The following is an 18,388-nucleotide window of genomic DNA, read 5'->3' on the forward strand; positions in this document are numbered from 1 at the left end:
CCCACTGACGCCGCTGCGCCCAGTGAAGCACGACGGATGAGTCATGGCAGCTGCGGGGTCGGCCCGGCCTTTAAGGAGGGCGCCAGGCGTGCACGTGCCCGGTGGCTCAGCGCCGCGGGCTCCCGGGTGTCTGTGCGCAAGGCCTGAGGACAGCGGCGTGCACGTGTGAAAGTGCGTGCGTGTATCAGGGGAGACGGCCCTGCTTGGGCCCGAGCTCATCTGAGCTGAGTGTCCTGCTCTCAGCCTCCGGCCGGCCAGGGCCACTCGCCCTCCGCCCGGCGCCCACAGCAGACGCAGAGTGAGGACCGTGGGATATCTCGGCAGAGGGCTGAGATCAGGTCACAAGGCCCTTGTTTGCTTGTTGCCTTTTGACAAGAAACTTCTATTGAAGCATAAAGATTTTTTCTTTAAAAAACCCACCAAATGCAGAGCTGGTGGGAAGTCCGGCCTGAGATGCGTGAACACCGGCAGTGGAGGGGCCCTGGCCGGCAGCCGGCAGCTCCATCCACCCTTACGGGAGGGATCAGGAGCTGGAGGGGATGGCAGCTGGGCCGTCCTTAGGGGGCCACTCCGCTGTGGAATGTTCTAGTTGGGGCGTGTCCTGAGACTCAGTGCGGAGGTTCGTGGAGCCCTGGAGCGCAGGCGGCACCATCTCTTGCTCCAGGATGCCCCCCCCCATCTTGGATCTTCACAAACAGTGGTCCTTGAGCCCCAGTGCTTGGCCGGGGTGGGAGCGCCCCCTCCTGCAGGGAGAAGCTAAATGCCCCACGGTGTCAGCTCGGGGCTTGGACGCTTCCTCCGGAGGCCTTTCTTGGCAGGTCCTAGCTCGCAGAGGCTCCCCCTGGGTGGAGGGGGAGCCTGGCCCCCGCTGTCCCCCGTGACACCCAGTGTGGCCTCCCCAGCCCTCGGCTCCCTGCTGCGGAGCCTTGCCTACTGGTCCCAGCTGGGAGCAACACCGAGCTGCCGGGGGCCCGGGGGACATCCTCGAGGGAAGCTGTGGCCCCAAGCCGTAGGGTTTGTTGGGTGGGCCAATGGGAGGGGCCCCAGGGCACCACAGGCCCAGGAAGCACCTCTCCCGCTGGGGAGCCTTCGGAAGCCCATGCTACACATGCTCATGTTCCCAGAGGGCTCCTCCCAGCCTTATTCCCCATTGTGGGGCCCCCCGAGTTGCCCCCTGTGTACCCCATGGCAGCCCAAAGTGGGGCCGCCCGGGGTATTGCTGTGGGGCAAGGTGGGCCCCTTTCCTATCCCTCAGGAGCACCACGGGGGCTCCTGGGCTTGCTGCCTCCCGGCCTGGTGTCCTGACCCGGGGCCTTCAGGACTTTCCGGTGCCTGTCGTGCCCGGGGCCACGCGTGTTCTCAGTAAGTCCCGTCGGGGTGTCCCAACCTCACTCTGTCCCAGGACCGCGCGTTTGTCAAACGACCACTGTGTGCTAGCGCCGGGCCCGCATCAGTTACGGCGGCCACCCTGGCACCTTCGCTGTGTCACCGGGAGGGGAACAACCCTCAGCCCTCCTCCCCCGACCGCAGAAACTAACCTCTTCCTGCCTGTAGCTGGAAGCTTCTGTCTAGGGCAGTCAGGGCAGGTTCACAGGTGCAAGAGAGGAGCAGGGACACAGAAGGTCAAGGAAATATGAGCAAGGCCAAAAGAACCTTTTTTTTTTTTTTAATTTTATTTATTTAGAGCAAAGCACATGGGTATGGGAGCTGGGCGAGGGGCAGAGGGAGCAGGAGAGGGAGGGTCCCAAGTGGACCCTCCTGAGCTCCGAGTCCGACCCGGGGCTCCATCCCACAGCCCAGGGCCCAAGTCAAACCGCTGAGCCACCCGGTGCCCTGGGAACAAACTTTTATCCTGAAAGCTGACCACATGCCCTGGGGAGGCGTGCGCCTTGGACGCCCCCGGGAGCCGGCGGTTGCAGGAGCTTGCCACCGGGTTCCAACCCCGGGCCTCACTGTCAGAGCCCTTGACGTTCTCGGGGCTTGCTGAGCGCCAGCCGGGGCACACACGTAGTCCTGGGCCATCTTGGGACTGTATACATATATTGTTTTGTTTTGACGTTTTGGTAACATGCTGGAGCCGCAGAGGAGTAGCCTTCCCCACACGATGCTCTGGCCTGCAAGGTGGCGCGCGGCTGGGGGAAGGGGCCCAGCGTCCCCGCGCTCTGTGACGCTTGGCTCCTGGCCAATCGAGGAGACAGGCGTGGGGAGGCTGCGAATCTCCAAGGACACGGAGGCGTGCTGGGTGCAGAGCAGCTCTGGGGGTTGCCTCAGGAGCCAGGGGCCCCATAAGGCCTGGGGTTCCCAAGCGTCCGCGTGCGGCCCTGGCGGAGCTGAGTGGGGCCCGTGGACCTCAGACGGCTTGTCTTCGGGTGTGACTGCAGCACTGTGAGCCTGGTGGGGGTTCCAGAGGCCCAACACGCTCGGTGCCCTCCCAAGCCAGCCCCGCGGTCGGCAGCCCTGGCGGCCCCCAGCTTGGCCCGGCTGCTGTCAGGACCTGGAGGATCAAGACCACGGAGGCTTGGTGTCCTCTGCAGGGCGACAGCGTGGACGCTTGGTCACAAGCCCCGCGGCCTCACCCAGAGGCAGCCCAAGGTTACAGGGCTTCACCCGGCTTCACCCCGGCTGTGATGCTGGCCCAGGACAAGTGCCGCAGGACCGTGCAGCCCGGGAGCTGCGGGACTTAGGAGCTGTCCCCAGCTTCAGGGAACTCTTCGTCACCCTCCGAGGGCCCCTCCCCATCTGCAGGATGGACATGGCTGCACTTCATCGGCGGCGGGGCTTCACTTGAGTCAGCGCCCTGGAGCCCAGTAGGCGGGAGCACCGCTGCCCGCAGTCCTTCTCCATGCCGCGGGGGACCGAGAGGACAAGCAGTCTGGGCAAGGGCAGGGGTGGTGGGGTGCAGGGCAGGCGTGGGGGGCGCAGCCCTGTTCCCCGAGTGGGGAGGCGAGCGAGCGTGAGCCCCTTGCCCCAGAACCCGGCCGCGTGTGCCCAGAGACCTGGCCACATGCAGGAACCTGGGGGCTGCTCTTTGGGGTGCCGGGGCTGGGGTGGGAGGTGCTTGTTCTCTGCTCTTAGAGGCCCCCCAACTAGGGAGCTGCCGGCAGTTTCCCACAGCAAAGCCAAGGGCAGGGGCATCTGGCACCCTCTGCTCCAGGCTCTCAAAGTGAGCAGAAAGCTTCAGAGCCCCCAGCCCCCCTGCAGCCCCCCACCCAGTCCCCTCCCCTCTCGGGCCGCTTGAGGCCCTGCCCTGAGGCGCCCGACCTGCTGGACGAACATCCCGCCCCCTCCCCGCCGCCGCCGGGTCCCCGGAGTCACCAGGGAGCCCGGAACACGGCGCGGAGCCCCCCACAGGGACTCTGGCTCCCTGGACCTGGGGTGCGGCCCAGGCACCGGGATTTTGCCAAACGCCGCCTGACACGAAGGCTCACGTCTCTGCTTGTGCCTCGTACACGCCCACCTGGACTCACCGTGAGCCAGCGCCCACCTGCAGTCCCTCCTCGCCGTGGCGGCCCCCCCCCCCCTCCGGGAACAAATACCACCCCCCACCCCCCCCCCCCCCCCCCCCCCCCCCCCCCGGCTTCTCCGACCTGGGCAGGGCCCCAAGTCAGGCTCCAGCGGCCCCGCCTGCGCCCTGCAACCTAGGAGAAGGGCTGGGCCCCAGGGGTCTGAGTGCCTGGCGCCCAAGGGTGGGGGGCTCAGGAGCGGTGACAGAGGCAGGGCCCCTAGCCTAACCCCTCCTAGTCTGCAGGTGAGGCCGGGCATCCACGAACTTGGCTGAGGAAAAAGTGGTGCTGTCTGCAGCGACCCGAGCTGGGACCGAGCGCTCTCCTCCATTAGCAGCGTGCACAGAACCCCCCGTAGTGTTGCCCGTGACTTTGTCACCCATGGAAATCACTGCGACTTTCACAGGCCGGTGGGACTGTTGCACATGGGCACAGTGCTGGCTTTGCTCACCACTGCTTCAAAATGACGGGCCTGCTTACACCTGCCAGCAGGCCTCGTTGATCTGTTAAAGAAGAAGCAGGTTACGCCACCACATATTTATTCAACATTTTAGTGATGACATTTCACCGGGATTGGTTTCCTCTTTTATTTATCATATGCATTTTATGCAACATTCCTGAAAAGGGCCCCATAGGCTGTGCAAGACTCCAGACGGGTCCCTGGTGCAAAGGTTAAGAACTGTGGCATAGGGGCACCAGCGTGGCTCAGCAGTTGAGCAGCTGCCTTCGGCCCAGAGCGTGACCCCGGGTCCCGGGATCGAGTCCTGCGTCGGGCTCCCCGTGTGGAGCCTACTTCTCTCTCTGCCTGGGTCTCTGTCTCTGTCTCTGTCTCTGTCTCTGTCTCTCTCTCTCTCTCTCTCTGTGTCTCTCATGAATAAATAAATAAAATCTTAAAAAAAAAAAAAAAAAAGAACTGTGGAGTAGAGGTTGAGGCAAGTATTCAGAGACCAGGGTGTAGAAGCCAGGATCGAGGGCGATCGGCCTCTCCTGAGGACACCAGGGAGAATCGAGGCTGCATGGCCTCCCCTGAGGACACCACAAAGGCTGCCTGGAGGTCTCAGGAACCGGGAGACACCTGCCTCGGACAAGGCCCTGGATCCTTCAGGGCTGATTATGTAGCTTGGCCTGGGCCCCCTGAGGCAGCCAGAGTCTGGCCAGAAGGGCCCGGCCTTGAAGCCCTACCAGCCACCCCAGTCCCTGAGCCCTGGCGCCTGGCTTTAAGTCCTGCCTCCCCCTTTTCTCAGATAAACCTCGATTCCTCGCAGTCACAGAGCTGACCGACAGCCCATGAGGACAGAGTCTGCAGGAGGCCTTGGCCACCCAGAGACAAGGGCACCCAGAGTGCAGCCGCCGCCCCCGAGACAGGCCCAGAGCAAGGGAGTGTGCCTGGAGCCTGCCTTGCTGGCAAGCCAGACGCAGCCTTTGGGGCAGACCCGGGAAGCTGCTGGGCCTCTTGGAGACTGCCAGCCGGAGAGCAGAGGTGCTGTGGAGAGGGGGCGGTGGGCACAGGTGCAGGGCCCGCTTGCAGAGCCCGGGGTCCCCCTCCACTGCCAGGGGGAGATGGGCACAGGTGCAGGGCCCACTTGCAGAGCCCGGGGTCCCCCTCCGCTGCCAGCCAGCCAGCGCACACGGGACGGAGGCCCCCACACGTGCCCCATAGCACGGACCCTGCAGCCAGGCCCCTTTGCTCTTCTCACTCTGAGAGGCTGTGGTCTCCACCAGGGACTCGGCCTTTCCCTCATCATCTAAAAGCTTCTCAGAATCCTGCTTCTGAGAGCAAAAGCTTCACAGCTTCTCCCTGAGGACCGGGAAGCCTCGCATCACGCAGCTGCTCTGGCCACCCCCGCGCACACAACCCCACTCGGGACCCTGTGCACCAGCCGCAGGGTGAGCAACCAGCTGACGGGTTTGAAGAGTGAGGGCTCCCCGGCCCCACAAATCCCTGAGGACGATGGGACAGAGCGAGGGAATTCCTGGAATTGTTTCCTAGTTTTTATCTGTGTGATCTAATGGATAATGGCACATCTTTTAAAAATGAAATCTTGCGGGCACCTGGGGGGCTCAGCCAGTTAAGTATCTGACTCTCGATCTCAGCTCACGTCTTGATCTCAGGGTCGTGAGCTCAGGCCCCGTGTTGGGCTCCACCCTGAGCATGGAGCCAAGTTCAAATAAAATAAAGTAGGACAAAATTAAATTAAAAAATAAAAGAAAAAAAATAAAATAAAATAAAATAAAATAAAATAAAATAAAATAAAATAAAATAAAATAAAAATGAAGTCATATTGAAAGGCTTATATGAGAAATAGTGCCCTGTCCATCCCTCCTTCTCCCTGGTTCCACCTCCCGGAAGCTACCTTCCACTAGCTGTCTCCATAGTTGTACACAAAAGGCTTAAGCTGCTGAATCTTGTTCAGAAGGATGTGGAAAGGGGTGCCTGGGGGGCTCAGCAGTTTAGTGCCACCTTCGGAAGCTCAGGGTATGACCCCGGGGTCCCGAGATGGAGTCCTGCCTCGGGCTCCCTGCATGGAGCCTGCTTCTCCCTCTGCCTGTGTCTCTGCCTCTCTCTCTTTCTGTCTCTCATGAATAAATTAAAAAAAAAAAAATAGAAAGATGTGGAAAGAGACTTTTTCTGTTGTTGGTACAGCCCCACAGCAGAAGCCGAGCGGCTTCAGGGCCCCCACATTGTAGGAAGAAGGTCACAGAGCTGCTTGCCAGCTGGGCAAGGTGGCCTCCGAGGAGCCGGACTGGCCCTGCCCCCTTCCCCAGCGAGCCAGCCTCCCCCAACCCCCCCCACCCCAGTGCTTGCTGGAAGCACCTGCTGTCTTCCCTCCCAAGAGGCTGGAGGCCCAGTGAGTCTCCTGCCCTCTACCCCTTCACAGGGGGCCCCGTGGGCTATTTCTTGGGGGATCCTGACTCCAGTTTCCCCGGAGAGGAGCACAGAGGACTGGGCTGCTGGGGAAGGGGCACCTCAGCATTCACTCAGCCCCCGCTCCGGTTCGGTGCCTGCGCCTGATGCCCCCGACCCGCGCAGACCCCCTGATTTGCTGCTCCGGAGGGGCCCTGGGCCTTCGCCGAGCCGGGAAACATCTGTGCGGGGTGGGCAGGGGGCTGATGGCTCCAGACATGGCGACCCCCCGTCGGCCCCGGTCGCCCTCACGGTGGCCAGGACGGCGGCCCCCACGAGGCGGAGGGACTGGGGTAGTTCCTGGGTGCCCCTTGCTGGCTCCGGCCCTGGCTTTCTCGGGCCACCTGCTCCGGGCTCCCTGGCTCCGCGCCCCGTCTTTGGGGGTTCGTGTTGGTGCAGTGGTTCCTGTGGAAGAGTCAGAGGGACAGGGCCAGCCCGCGTCCTGACCTGGAGGTCCCGTCTGTGCCCCGTGGGGCAGGAGGGGCTGGGTGCTCCCCGCCGCAGGGCCAGGGCCAGGGACCCGCCCTGCCTCTCCTCTGCCAGCGGTGACTGAGGACCTGAAGGGCCTGGCCCGTTCTGCTTTCTGCAGGCGCTTCCCTAGTCGCAGGGAGAGCAGCTGCTGCCAACTCTGTCTCGGAGGTGCCTGATCAGGTCCTGGGCCCGTCACTCCCCCCAGGCCCTGCATGCCCGCCCCCGGGGGCCAGCAGAGGAGAATAGGCTGCCTCAGTGTGGGGGCTGGGGGTGCCGGGGGCTCAGCCTTCAGCTCAGGTCCTGGCTGGGGTCCTGGGAGGGAGCCCGCTTCCCTCCTGCCCTCCCCCCTGCTCATGATCGCTCTCTCACTCTCTCTCTCTCAAATAAATAAAATCTTAAAGAAAAAAAAGAAAAACATTATTTGATTTTACAGAACCCTGAACCTAGAAATCTAAAAGTTCGTAATACATGCCCCCCCCACCCCCAACCCCAGGTCTATAACTGACAAGCATTAGGAGCCCTTCGAATCCCCTCCCTAACAGCCCAGCCCCGAGCTGCAGTGTCCCTGGGTCCGGCTTCCTGATCTCGAGACTTGCTGCACAGGACAGATGTGTCCCCAGGAGAAAGAATCTGGGCCCGCGGATCCCATCCCTCTGCTCTCAGCCCCATGGCAGACAGGCGGCCTGCATCTCTGTCTCTTACAGATTTTGCTGATCCTGTCTCTGGTTAGTGCCCCTAGAATTGGGGGTGGGGTGCTGGGTTTGAGACCTCCGGCACCTGTGAGCCCCACAGAGGGCACAGGGCTCCCTCCTGGCCCTCCAGGGCCCGGAACCTGCTGGGAACACAAAGACGGAAGTCTGCAGGAGCCGGGGCAGGGCTGGGCTTTGAAGAGCACACTGGTATCAGGAGAACAGAGCCTCCCGTCGGAGATGGGGTGGGGGTTCCTCCCCAAGCATGCACGTGCCTCCCCGAGGGTCACCAAGGGTTGCTAAGGGTCGCAGCCACAGGCCCTCTCTGGGAAGTCTGCTAAGGTCCTTGCCCCTCTGCCCTGGCCCCGGGCCTGGCCTCAGCCATCCTGTGCTGAGCTGGCTCCTTGCAGAGCCTTGCAACAGGGCTGACCCAGGCAGGGCCCCGGACGGGTCCCCCAACATTTCCTCCCTGGACCCCTGCAGCCTTACAAGAGGAAGGACTGTGGCTGGTGTCCTGTGGGCCCCCGGCTCACCGTGCCAGCCACTGGACCCCAGCCCCCAGCCCCCTGCAGAGCCTGGAGCAGGGGCCCTTCCGGCTGGCTCTTGAGGGCTCTTGAGCGTGAGCAGCGTGGGGAGCGGGAAAGTTGGCCAGAAGTGTCCTGTCCCCATCTCAGCCTCCGCCTGGTGCTCCTGGGAGCTCGGAGTGAGCGACCCTTGGGGCTTAATGGAACCTGTAGACGAGAGACGTGAGGCCGCTGTGCCATGCTGTGGGCTCCCCTGCAGGCACCCACACACCCAAGCACTTCCAGCTCACTCCAGGGGAAGAGCACCCAGGCCTGCGTAGTGGCGGCTGCAGGACCCAGGCAGGGCCCCCGAAATGCCCGCTGCGCTGAGCAAGTAACAGGGATGAGCTTCCCCAAAAGGCCTGTGCGCAGTGAGGCCCAGAATCCCAGAGCGGGAAGGAAGGCCGGCGGTCGCTACACGTGGATTCCCAGCTTCTGGTCCTGCTCTGTGGGGATGGGGGGCTCCTTCCTCCACTGGCTAATGTTGCATATTTGTCATCCTCTCCCGAGTCCACCAGAACATCCTGTCCTGCAGCCTGCGGGGTCAGGCTGGCCACTTGGCGACACAGAGCCTTGGCCAGCGTCTTCTCAGGTGATGGCCAGGACCCCAGGACCCCCTCACCTCGTAGGCTTTCAGGAAAGAGACCACCTGGCCGACAGGGTTTCTACTGCGTCGAGCCACAGCTCCCTTCCCCCTGCTTGGGGTTTTTGGAGTTGGCCGCCAATAGACATAAAGGCCTAAGTCTTCTAGAACTTTCCCTTCCTCCTCTTTCTATTTCTATTATACAGTGGGATGTTGGTCCTCTCATCTCCCTGGGCATGCCCCGCACCCCTAGGGCTTGGGGCGCGAGGACTGCACCTGCCGTGTTGGCCACCACGTCCCTGAGGCCTCTCCGGGTGCCCGGCAAGCAGGAGGCGGCGCTAAGTGACTTTGATCAGAAAGGATGTCACGGGGTTTCTGTGAAAACAAGTGTGAAGAGTGAGCCTTGTCTCAGCCTAAGCACCCTGGGAAACAGAATCTGAGGCCAGAGCTTAGATGCTGACGCTTTCTGAGGAGTGAAGCCCAGGGCAGCAGGAGTGAGGCAAGCAAAGGGGAGAGAGGGCCCGGGAGAGGGCTGACCCCAGAGCTGGGGCGGGCAGAGATGGCTCGCGTGAGCCTCCCTGACATCAGGAGGTCGGCCTCAGACGAGAAAGGGGCAAATACGCTCCTGTCCCCTCGCTGAGTTTCCTGGATGCCCCCCAGGGCCTCTGTACCCCTGCCCTTACTGCAGTGCCTCCCGGCCCCGTGGGACCTGGGAGCCCTGGCTCCCGGGGTGCAGGGGGACCCCTGGGGCAAGGCAGCCGGACCGAGGCCAGGGCACACCCTGACTGCTGGCTCGCAGCCCCAGCCCTGCAGGCCGTCATGCACGCACAGGTGCCAGGGGTCTGCAGGTGCCTGCGTCCCCGCAGGGACAGGCCCCAGGACGGAGGAGAGCCGAGCAGCAAGAGCGTGGGGCCGGGGAGCCACAAGGCGGGGCGGGGCGTAGGCTGTGCCCCGCTCAGCACACCCTGCCCGCTGAGGACCCACACCTTCCCCGTCCTCCGGGGTGGGCGGTGCCACCTGTATGCCAGGTGGACAGCGGCCAAGTAAACCCAGGGACACCGTGGACTGGGTCTGGCATAAGCGCTCCCAGCAGCTACAGGAGAAGACTGCGCCTGCCTCGGAGCTGCGGGGCTGGCCCCATGTCACTCAGGTCCCGTAACCCCGGTTCCCACAAGGAGCTTTTGGGAAGTGCCCTGAAAGCCTGAGACCTCGGCCAAGGAGGAGGGAGGCTGGGGCGTGGGGCAGCGCTGAGGAGCCCGAGCCCATGGCCCAGGGAGTGGGCACCCTGGAGACGAGAACTACACGGGTGGAACTTCGCCTCGTTTACGGGTGAGCGAGACAGGCTGAGGGACGCGAGGGTCACCTGCAGGACTAACGTCCCCGACGGGGAAGGTCCCAGGTGGGCGAGGACCGGCCGGAGGACTCCCCTGGGTTTGGATCTGCAGCGACGCGAAGGCGGCCTCGGGGTCCCAGGGCCATTAGCACGGGACGCCCCCCCGAGGGCCAGCAGCGCCGTGGGGCTGGTGGCCACCGTGGGCACGACACACGTGCTGGAGCCTTCGCAACGCTGAAGGAGGCCGAACAGGCTGGCGCTGCACCCCTAGGGTGGGCGGGAGGACAGTCCGGGGGAGTGGAGGCTGCGGTCACCCGGGAGGATGCGGCATGGGGGCTAGAGGAGCGGCGGGCCCATCCTTCAGAGGGTCAGTAGCCGGTGACCTGCAGTGCCCCCCACCCCGCATCAGGGCCCCACACGCGTTCCCGGCCGTTGTGCGGCAAAGCACAAGTGGCCCGTGGCCCCCCCGACCACGCGGGCAGACCGGAGCAGCACCGATGGCTCAGGGCCAAAGGCCAAGACCAGCTCCAGTGACAGTTGGAGGGTGTGTGATAACCTTGGACATGTTTAGCGGTTTCCTGGCCGTGAGCCTGGGGGCTGGGCGGGAGCCTCCCTGCTGCCGTGGGGGTGCAGACGGGGCGCGGGCTGCAGCAGAAACAAGGGTGCCCCGAGCCACGCAGGGGCAGGCCGGCCTGTCCCCACCCACGGCGCAGGGCGGTGGGAGTCTGGGAGCCCTGTCGCCCCTCCAGGCTGCCTGGGGCCTCCGTGGCAAGCACTACTGGCTGGGACGATGCCCTGCAGAGAGAAAGCCACCACCGGTCACGCACCCGCCGGGGGAGCAGAGGGGACTGCCGGCCTGCACCTTTGGCCTGAACGTTGCCAGGTGTGCCCGGGGAGGCTGGAAGCCCTGCTGGCCCCCCGGCCCCTCCGGTCCCTGCAGAGCCTCATTGGCTTAAGCCCGGGGCGTCCTCTAGGGATCAGCAGGTTGTCTGTGCGCTGTGACCAGAGAACCTCTGGGGGGTCCAGTCCGGGTGACAAGACCCTGACGTGGCAAGGCGTCTGTCCAGGGCACAGGAATGCCAGGCTGTCAGCCTCTGCCCTCGGTCTCCGGGGCCCTACCTAGGATTCCGAGACTAGCGCGGGCTCCAGGCACCAGCACGCTCACACCTGGCTCCCGGGGTACCTACTGTGCTTGCCTCGTCCCCCTCCTCCCCAGCCCTGGGCACCGGCCGTGCTCTTCATACCCCCCTCCCCATGCTCCACACCCAAACTCTACTGAAGTGCCTGGAATCTGACCCCGACTCCCCATCTCCCCCGCAGGCCACCAACCCAGCCCCAGGTAGCAGGACTCGAGGTGCGGAGAGACCAACGCACCCAGCAGCAGAGCCACAGAGGAGGTGCCCCCCCAGGAGACTGGGACGCCCCCCCTCCAGGACGGGAACCAAAGCAGACTCGGTTGGCATGAATGGGACTAGCAAAGGGAACCGGGTCAGCGGTGAACGCAAGTGCACGTCAAGGCAGGATGGCCTTCTTCCCACTTCACCTGAGGCTAGGGGCCGCACACACCGGTGCCTCCGGGGCAGGTCACGCGACTAGCCCGTGAGCCACTGCACAGACCGAGCTGGGCCCCAAGGCACAGCAAGCCTGGCTGAGGCCAGGGCCTCTCTCCTGGACCTTCTGGGTCCCCCGCCGAGGAGGACCTGCAGGTGGATAGACCGAGCACAGCCAGGCCATCAGCTGTGCCCCCTGCGTGGCCTGGCCAGGCCCGTGGAGCACCACTGGGTCCCTTGGGGCCCTCCCAGGTGCTTCCGACATCCAGGCTAGAGGCCTGCTCTGGGGCTGGGTGCCGGGGGGACCCGCACTGTGGAGCAGCCTCAGGAGCCTCTGAGACGGACTCACCCCGACCCGGCTTCAGCAAGGAGAACCAGTCGCGTGGGGAACCCAGGTAGCTCAGTCGGTCAAGCCTCTGACTCTTGGTTTCAGCTTAGGGCAGGATCTCGGGGCTGTGAGATCGAGCCCCGCATCAGGCTCCATGCTGGGTGTGTTAAGATTCTCTCTCTCTCCCTCCCCCACTAAAAACAAAAACAACAAAATCAAGATGCACGTCCCTTGCCAGGCAACTCTGTGCCCCCCTTTCTGTGTAGTTCGTGCAGGCATTTGTCACAGACCCGACCCCATTGTGTTGCTTCTCTCCCCCAACACGGGGCGGCTCTCCAGGTCACGCTTAGTCACGCTTCAGCTGTGGGGAGGGCAGAGGGCCCCACAGGCCACGGAGCAAGGACACCGGACGGCAGGTGTCCCCCCTTGCTGCCTCACTGGCTCGGCCAACATGGCCCATGGAACTGGAACTAAAGATGTTCCAGAAGCAAAGGTGGATGGTCCTTGTTGATTTTCTTTCAGACAGCTAGCTAGCACGCCAGCACTGCCCACGACGATGAACTACCTCCTGGGTTACGTGTTCTAGTCTCAGGGGGGCTGCAGTGATGTCTGGGCTCTCTCTCTCTTTTCTTTAAAGATTTTATTTATTTACTCATGAGAGACCCAGAGAGAGAGGCAGAGACACAGGCAGAAGGAGAAGCAGGCTCCCTGCAGGGAGCCCAACGTGGGACTCGATCCCAGGACCCCGGGGTCACGCCCTGGGATAAAGGCAGACGCTCAACCACTGGGCCACCTGGGTGCCCCTGGACAAAATATTTTTAAAAGCCAACTGTTTGAAAGCATTTGAGGACAAACAAAAGTAGGCAGAAACTAGAGGGCATATGATCCTTGAAAAAAAGGGAAAAACTTGGAGTGAGATCCCCATTTACTCAACTTTTCTCCCAGGTTTCTCAGTCTGCAGTGTGGGACCGGGTGGAGCAGGTGTGGGTGGAGTGGGGGTGGGGATAGATCTCAAGCAGAAGGAAGTCAACATACCTGCCTGAGGAATCACAGGTCAGGGCCTCAGGGCATCTAACATTGAGGGGGGGACCCCAGAAAGAAGGGCACGCTGGAGGGAGAACCCCAAGATCTGTGCACAGACTCCTCTGGAGTCCTTGGCTGACTCCTGTGCTGCGCACGTGCAGGGCAGGACTCTGAGGAATCCAGAGGAAGGCAAAAGCTAAGCGGAAATTTCAACTGCCATCCAATGCTAGAGAAACAGAAGTTTGGAGCTCAAATCCTGTCAAGTTAGAAAAGCCTGGTAAACATTCTACTTTCCACTGAAACCCCAGAAGGTCCACACCTTAAAAGGAAGGGTTTCACTTCCTGGAACCAAGGACTACACCCTAGGACTCGGGGCAAATTTTAAATTTAGATGAAAAAGTCTAAAACCAAGGCTTTGTAGGATCCAAATGATCTGCCTGTGGTTTAAATTCCTTCAAGAATAAAACCTGACATTTGCAAGTGGAGGATAATGAAATTTAGAGTCTCTAAACTGTATCAACCACAATGTTCAGAAGCCAATAAGAATGTGCTGGCCATGCTGAAAAGCGGGAAAATGTGACTCATAATACAGAGGGAAGTGGTCACGAGGACCATACAAACACGTGGTACAGATGTTGAAACTAGCAGACAAGGATTCTAAATACATTGAAGAATGTATGGGAAAGATAAACATAAAAAATAAAGAGATGGGGATTTCAGGAGAGGTGTAGAAATTCTAAGAAAGAAACCAAAGGCAAACTCTAAAACTAAGCACAATAAATAAATAAATAAATGAATAAATGAATAAATAAATAAATAAATAAATAAATAAAAACTAAGCACAAACAATATCCGAAAAACTATTATTATAGGATTTCAGCATCCTGATAGATTAAGTTTGCATATTATAATCTTTAAAGCAACTACTAAAATACAGTGCAAAGAGCTCTAGGAAAATGTCAAAAAGGAGATGACATACAGTACTAAAAAAAAGTGCTCCGTGGGGCGCCCGGGTAGCTCTTGGTTTCAGCTCAGGCCGTGACCTCAGGGTCCCAGGGTCAAGCCCCATGGTGGACTCTAAGTTTGGCTTGGGGTCGACTTGAGATTCTCGCCCTCCCCCTCCCCGTTCCCCAACTTGTGCACTGCATGCTTACTCTCTCAAATAAATAAATAGATTTAAAAATAATAATAAATAAAAATAAATAGATAAATAAATAAATAAATAAAATCTTAAAAACAAACAAACAAACTTGTTTGACCCAAAAGAAACCAAGACAGGTGATACAAAGCATAAATAAGACAAATAATAAATAGGAAGATGGAGTACTTAAGCTCAATCATATAAAAATCACACTAAATAGAAGTTATTAACTCAAATTAATTTAGAAGGCAAAAGGTAAGGGGTGCCTGGCTGGCTCAGGTAGTAAAGTGTATGACTCTTCATCTCAGGACCATGAATTCAAGCCCCACATAAAGGAGGCCTAGAGCCTACTTAAACAAATAAACAAGCAAACATAAATAAGCAAGGGTGCCTGGCGGCTCAGTTGGTTACGTGTCCCACTCTTGATTTTGGCTCATGTCATGATCTCAGGGTTGTGAGATCAAGTCCTATGTCGGGCTCCATGCTGGGCGTGAAGCCTGCTTAGGATTCTCTCTCTCTCCCTCCCTCTTCCCCTCTCTAATAAATAAATAAATGAATAATGAAAACAGTAATCATAAAAAATCTGATAGGGCTATACTATTATCAGATTAGACTTTAAGGCAAGGAGTCCTACCATGGGTAGGGAGCGACATTTCATTATCGTTCTAAACAATTTGATTCAATCCACTGTATTCGCAACAACGTACCCACAGCTCTTTCTTCTCAACTCCGTCTATCTCTTTAACTCAGGTACCTTGAACCCATCAGGCATGGTGGGGGAGTGTTGTGGGATGAACTGCACCACCCACCCCAAATCCGTATGTTCAAGTCCTGACCCCCAGGACCTCAGATGATTTGGAGACAGAATTATTTTTTTACATTTTGTTTATTTAAGTAATCTCTATATCCAGTATAGGGCTCAAACTCACAACCCTGACATCAAGAGTCCTATGCCTCTCTGACTGAGCCAGCCAGGCACCCTGCAGATGGGGTCTTGAAGAGATAATTGAGGGGCACACGTGGGTGGCTCAGTTGGTTAGGCCTCTGACTCTTGATGTAGGCTCAGGTCATGATCTCGGGATCATGAGACCAAGCCCCATGTGGAGCTCTGCGCTCAGCAGGGAGTCTGCTTGAGATTCGCTCTCTCTCTCCCTTTCTCTCTGTCCCTCCTCCTGCTGGCTCATGCTCTCTTTTTCTAAAATAAATATATATATTTTTTTATTTTTAAGAAGAGATGATTAAAGTAAATGAGGTCCTTGGGGTGGACTCTAATCCAATTTGACTGGTGTCTATATAGGAAGAGGCAATTAGGACACAGACACATACAGAAGAGAGGCCTCATGAAAACAGGGGGGAGAAGATGGCCCATCTAGAAGCCAAAGGGAGAGGCCTCGGGATGGAAGCAAGACCGCCACAACTCACTGCTCCCAGTCATTCCTGCTTAGGATAACGTAGTCCGTTCTTTCCTGAGAATGCCTCTTGACGTATCTTGTCTTATATAGTCAATGTCAACCAACACAAGCTACTAACGTTTGGTTTTTTAGAATCTTCTGGAGTTACAGGCTTACTGGTATCATGATCTACCTTCCAAGTAATTGTAGGTGATGGTTTTATCAATTGCATCAGTGAGAAACAGCTTCCAAAACCAGCCCCATCAGTGGACTCCTAAGTCAAGGCCACAAAAGTTAGGTTGTTTTTTTTTTTTTTTTTAGATTTAATTATTTATTCATGAGAGACCCAGAGAGAGAGACAGAGACACAGGCAGAGGGAGAAGCAGGCTCCATGCAGGGAGCCCCACGTGGGACTCGATCCCAGGATTGAGCCACCCAGGGATCCCAAAAGTTAGGGTTTTGTGAAGGCACACTTCATCTCTTGGCATCAGTTCCTTCTTCTTCTTTTTTTTTTAATTTAAATTCAATTAGCCAACATATGGTCCCTCATTGGTTCAGACGTGAGTTCAGTAATTCATCAGTTTTGTATAACATCCAGTGCTCATCCCATCACGTGCCCTCCTTCATGCCCGTCACCCAGTGACCCCATCCCCTCCACCCACCTCCCCTCCAGAGTCCCTCAGTTGTTTCCTACAGTTAGATAGGAGTCTCTCGTGGTTTTTCTCCCTCCCTGATGACTGCCATCCAGGTTTCCCTCCCTTCCCCTACGATCCTCTGTGCTGTTTCTTCTATTCCACACCTGAGTGAAACCATAAGATAATTGTCTTTCTCTGACTGACTTACGTCACTCAGCATAATGCCCTCCAGTTCCATCCACATTGATGCAAACGGTAGGTGTCCGTCCATTCTGATGGCTGAGGAATATTCCATTGTGTACGTGGATATCACACCCTCTTAGCCAGTCATCTGCTGATGGGCGTCTCGGCTCTTTCCACAGTTAGGCTATTGTGGGCATTCTCAGCTTCAGTTTCTGTGTCAATCAGAGTATGGCAACTGTCTTCTGGGGACAGCATTGTAGGCATTCAGAATGTTCCAGCGTTTGATGTACGGCCATAAGCTGTCCTACAAGACAGCCTCTAACAGACCTAGGCTGTGCTGAACCCCTGGTAATAGAATCGTTTACCTTTGTCCCAAGAAGATTGGGAAAGCACCAAAATCTGCCCATGCAAGTGCCCAGGCGGACCTCGAGGAGTTTGTGCTGGAGACCCCCAGTGCTCAGGAGCTTGTCTAAAATGAAAAAACAGGGATCCCTGGGTGGCGCAGCGGTTTGGCGCCTGCCTTTGGCCCAGGGCGCGATCCTGGAGACCCGGGATCGAGTCCCACGTCGGGCTCCCTGCATGGAGCCTGCTTCTCCCTCTGCCTGTGTCTCTGCCTCTCTCTCTCTCTGTGTGACTATTATAAATAAATTTTAAAAAAAAAAATGAAAAAACACATCAGCGGGGCCTGTAATGGTTCCTTGTGTGCTGAGTGTGTTTGTGACAGGGTCAAGCATGCCTTCCTTCCCAAGGAGCAGAAAACCGTTGTGAAAGTGTTGAAGGCGCAAGATCAGAGTCAGAAAGCTAAATTTAAAACTGAAGATTTTTTTGAGTAATAAAAAAGGCAAAAGAAAGAAAGAAAGAAAGAAAGAAAGAAAGAACGAAAAAACCCCAAACCAGCTATGCTAAATTATGTCAAAACCTTAATGTTATGAAACAACAAAGTTTGGGCAGCCCCGGTGGCTCAGCAGTTTGGTGCTGCCTTCGGCCCGGGATGTGATCCTGGAGTCCTGGGATCAAGTCCCACGTTGGGCTCCCTGCATGGAGCCTGCTTCTCCCTCTGCCTGTGTCTCCGCCCCTCTCTGTGTCTCTCATGAATAAGTAAATAAAATCTTTAAAAAACATAAACAAACAAAAGTTTTCTTTCTTGTTCATTCTGTATGTCTATTGCTGGTTGCTGGGTCCCTTGACTTTCTCACTCTGGGATTTAGGCTGATGGAGCCGTCACCATCTTGAACACTGCCAGACTCACAAGCAGACAGATTGTTCTGGAGGGTGACAAATTGGCAACTAGATGTTCTGGTCCTGAAGTGACACATCTCATCTGATCATAACTGATTGGCCAGAAGTGCCATGTAGCGCCCTACCCAAGCACAAGGAGACAAGAAGTGCAAACAACCAGGTGCCCTAAGGTAGACAGCAGGAGATATTTGACCAACACCATCAACCCCCCCCCAGATAAATACACAATAAAATAAATAGTTTTTTAAAAACCAGCATCACCCAAGCTGCATTTGAAATATATAATCCAATGTACTCTAGGTCTGGTGAGTAGAGGCCCAGCTTTACTAGAGTGGCAGCCCCAGGTGAGCCCACTTCCAGAGCGAAGAGGCCGCTGACCATGTTTAACAGCATGAGTGTGTCCTATACACTCTCCTCCTAGTCTTTTACCAGGAACGTGTGGTGATCGTGCCGGGGAACTGTGCGACGTAAAGAAAATCCCCCCAAACTCTCAGTTACAATTATCCTCACTCTAAGATGGAACTAATTCCTTGATACTCAGACCACCAACGTGGCCCACCAGCCACGGCCTTAGCAGCATCAGATGACAACTGAGGCTTTAACCAGAGTCAGCACCAAGCCCTACGAAGCAGTAATCATCCGGGGCATTCCCGGTTTCAGAGAGTATAGGTGGCGCAGATGGCCTGAGTGCTGCAGACTGCCGCGGACTTGAAGAGTATATCCATTGTAGGGACGCCTGGCTCAGGGTGTGATCCCAGGGTCCCAGAATCGAGTCCCACATCGGGTCCCCGCAGGGAGCCTCCTTCTCCCTCTGCCTGTGTCTCTGCTTCTCTCTCTGTGTCTCTCATGAA

The 18,388-nt window shown here is 57.8% G+C and overlaps 1 pseudogene; it reads left to right on the plus strand.

Annotated features, from left to right (window-relative positions):
* The first annotated feature begins 16,567 nt into the window (after positions 1-16,567).
* LOC121487003 lies at positions 16,568-17,131 on the plus strand (annotated as a pseudogene).
* Positions 17,132-18,388: the final 1,257 nt, after the last annotated feature.

Source organism: Vulpes lagopus, chromosome 3, assembly GCF_018345385.1.
Source record: "Vulpes lagopus strain Blue_001 chromosome 3, ASM1834538v1, whole genome shotgun sequence".
Classification (NCBI taxonomy): domain Eukaryota; kingdom Metazoa; phylum Chordata; class Mammalia; order Carnivora; family Canidae; genus Vulpes; species Vulpes lagopus.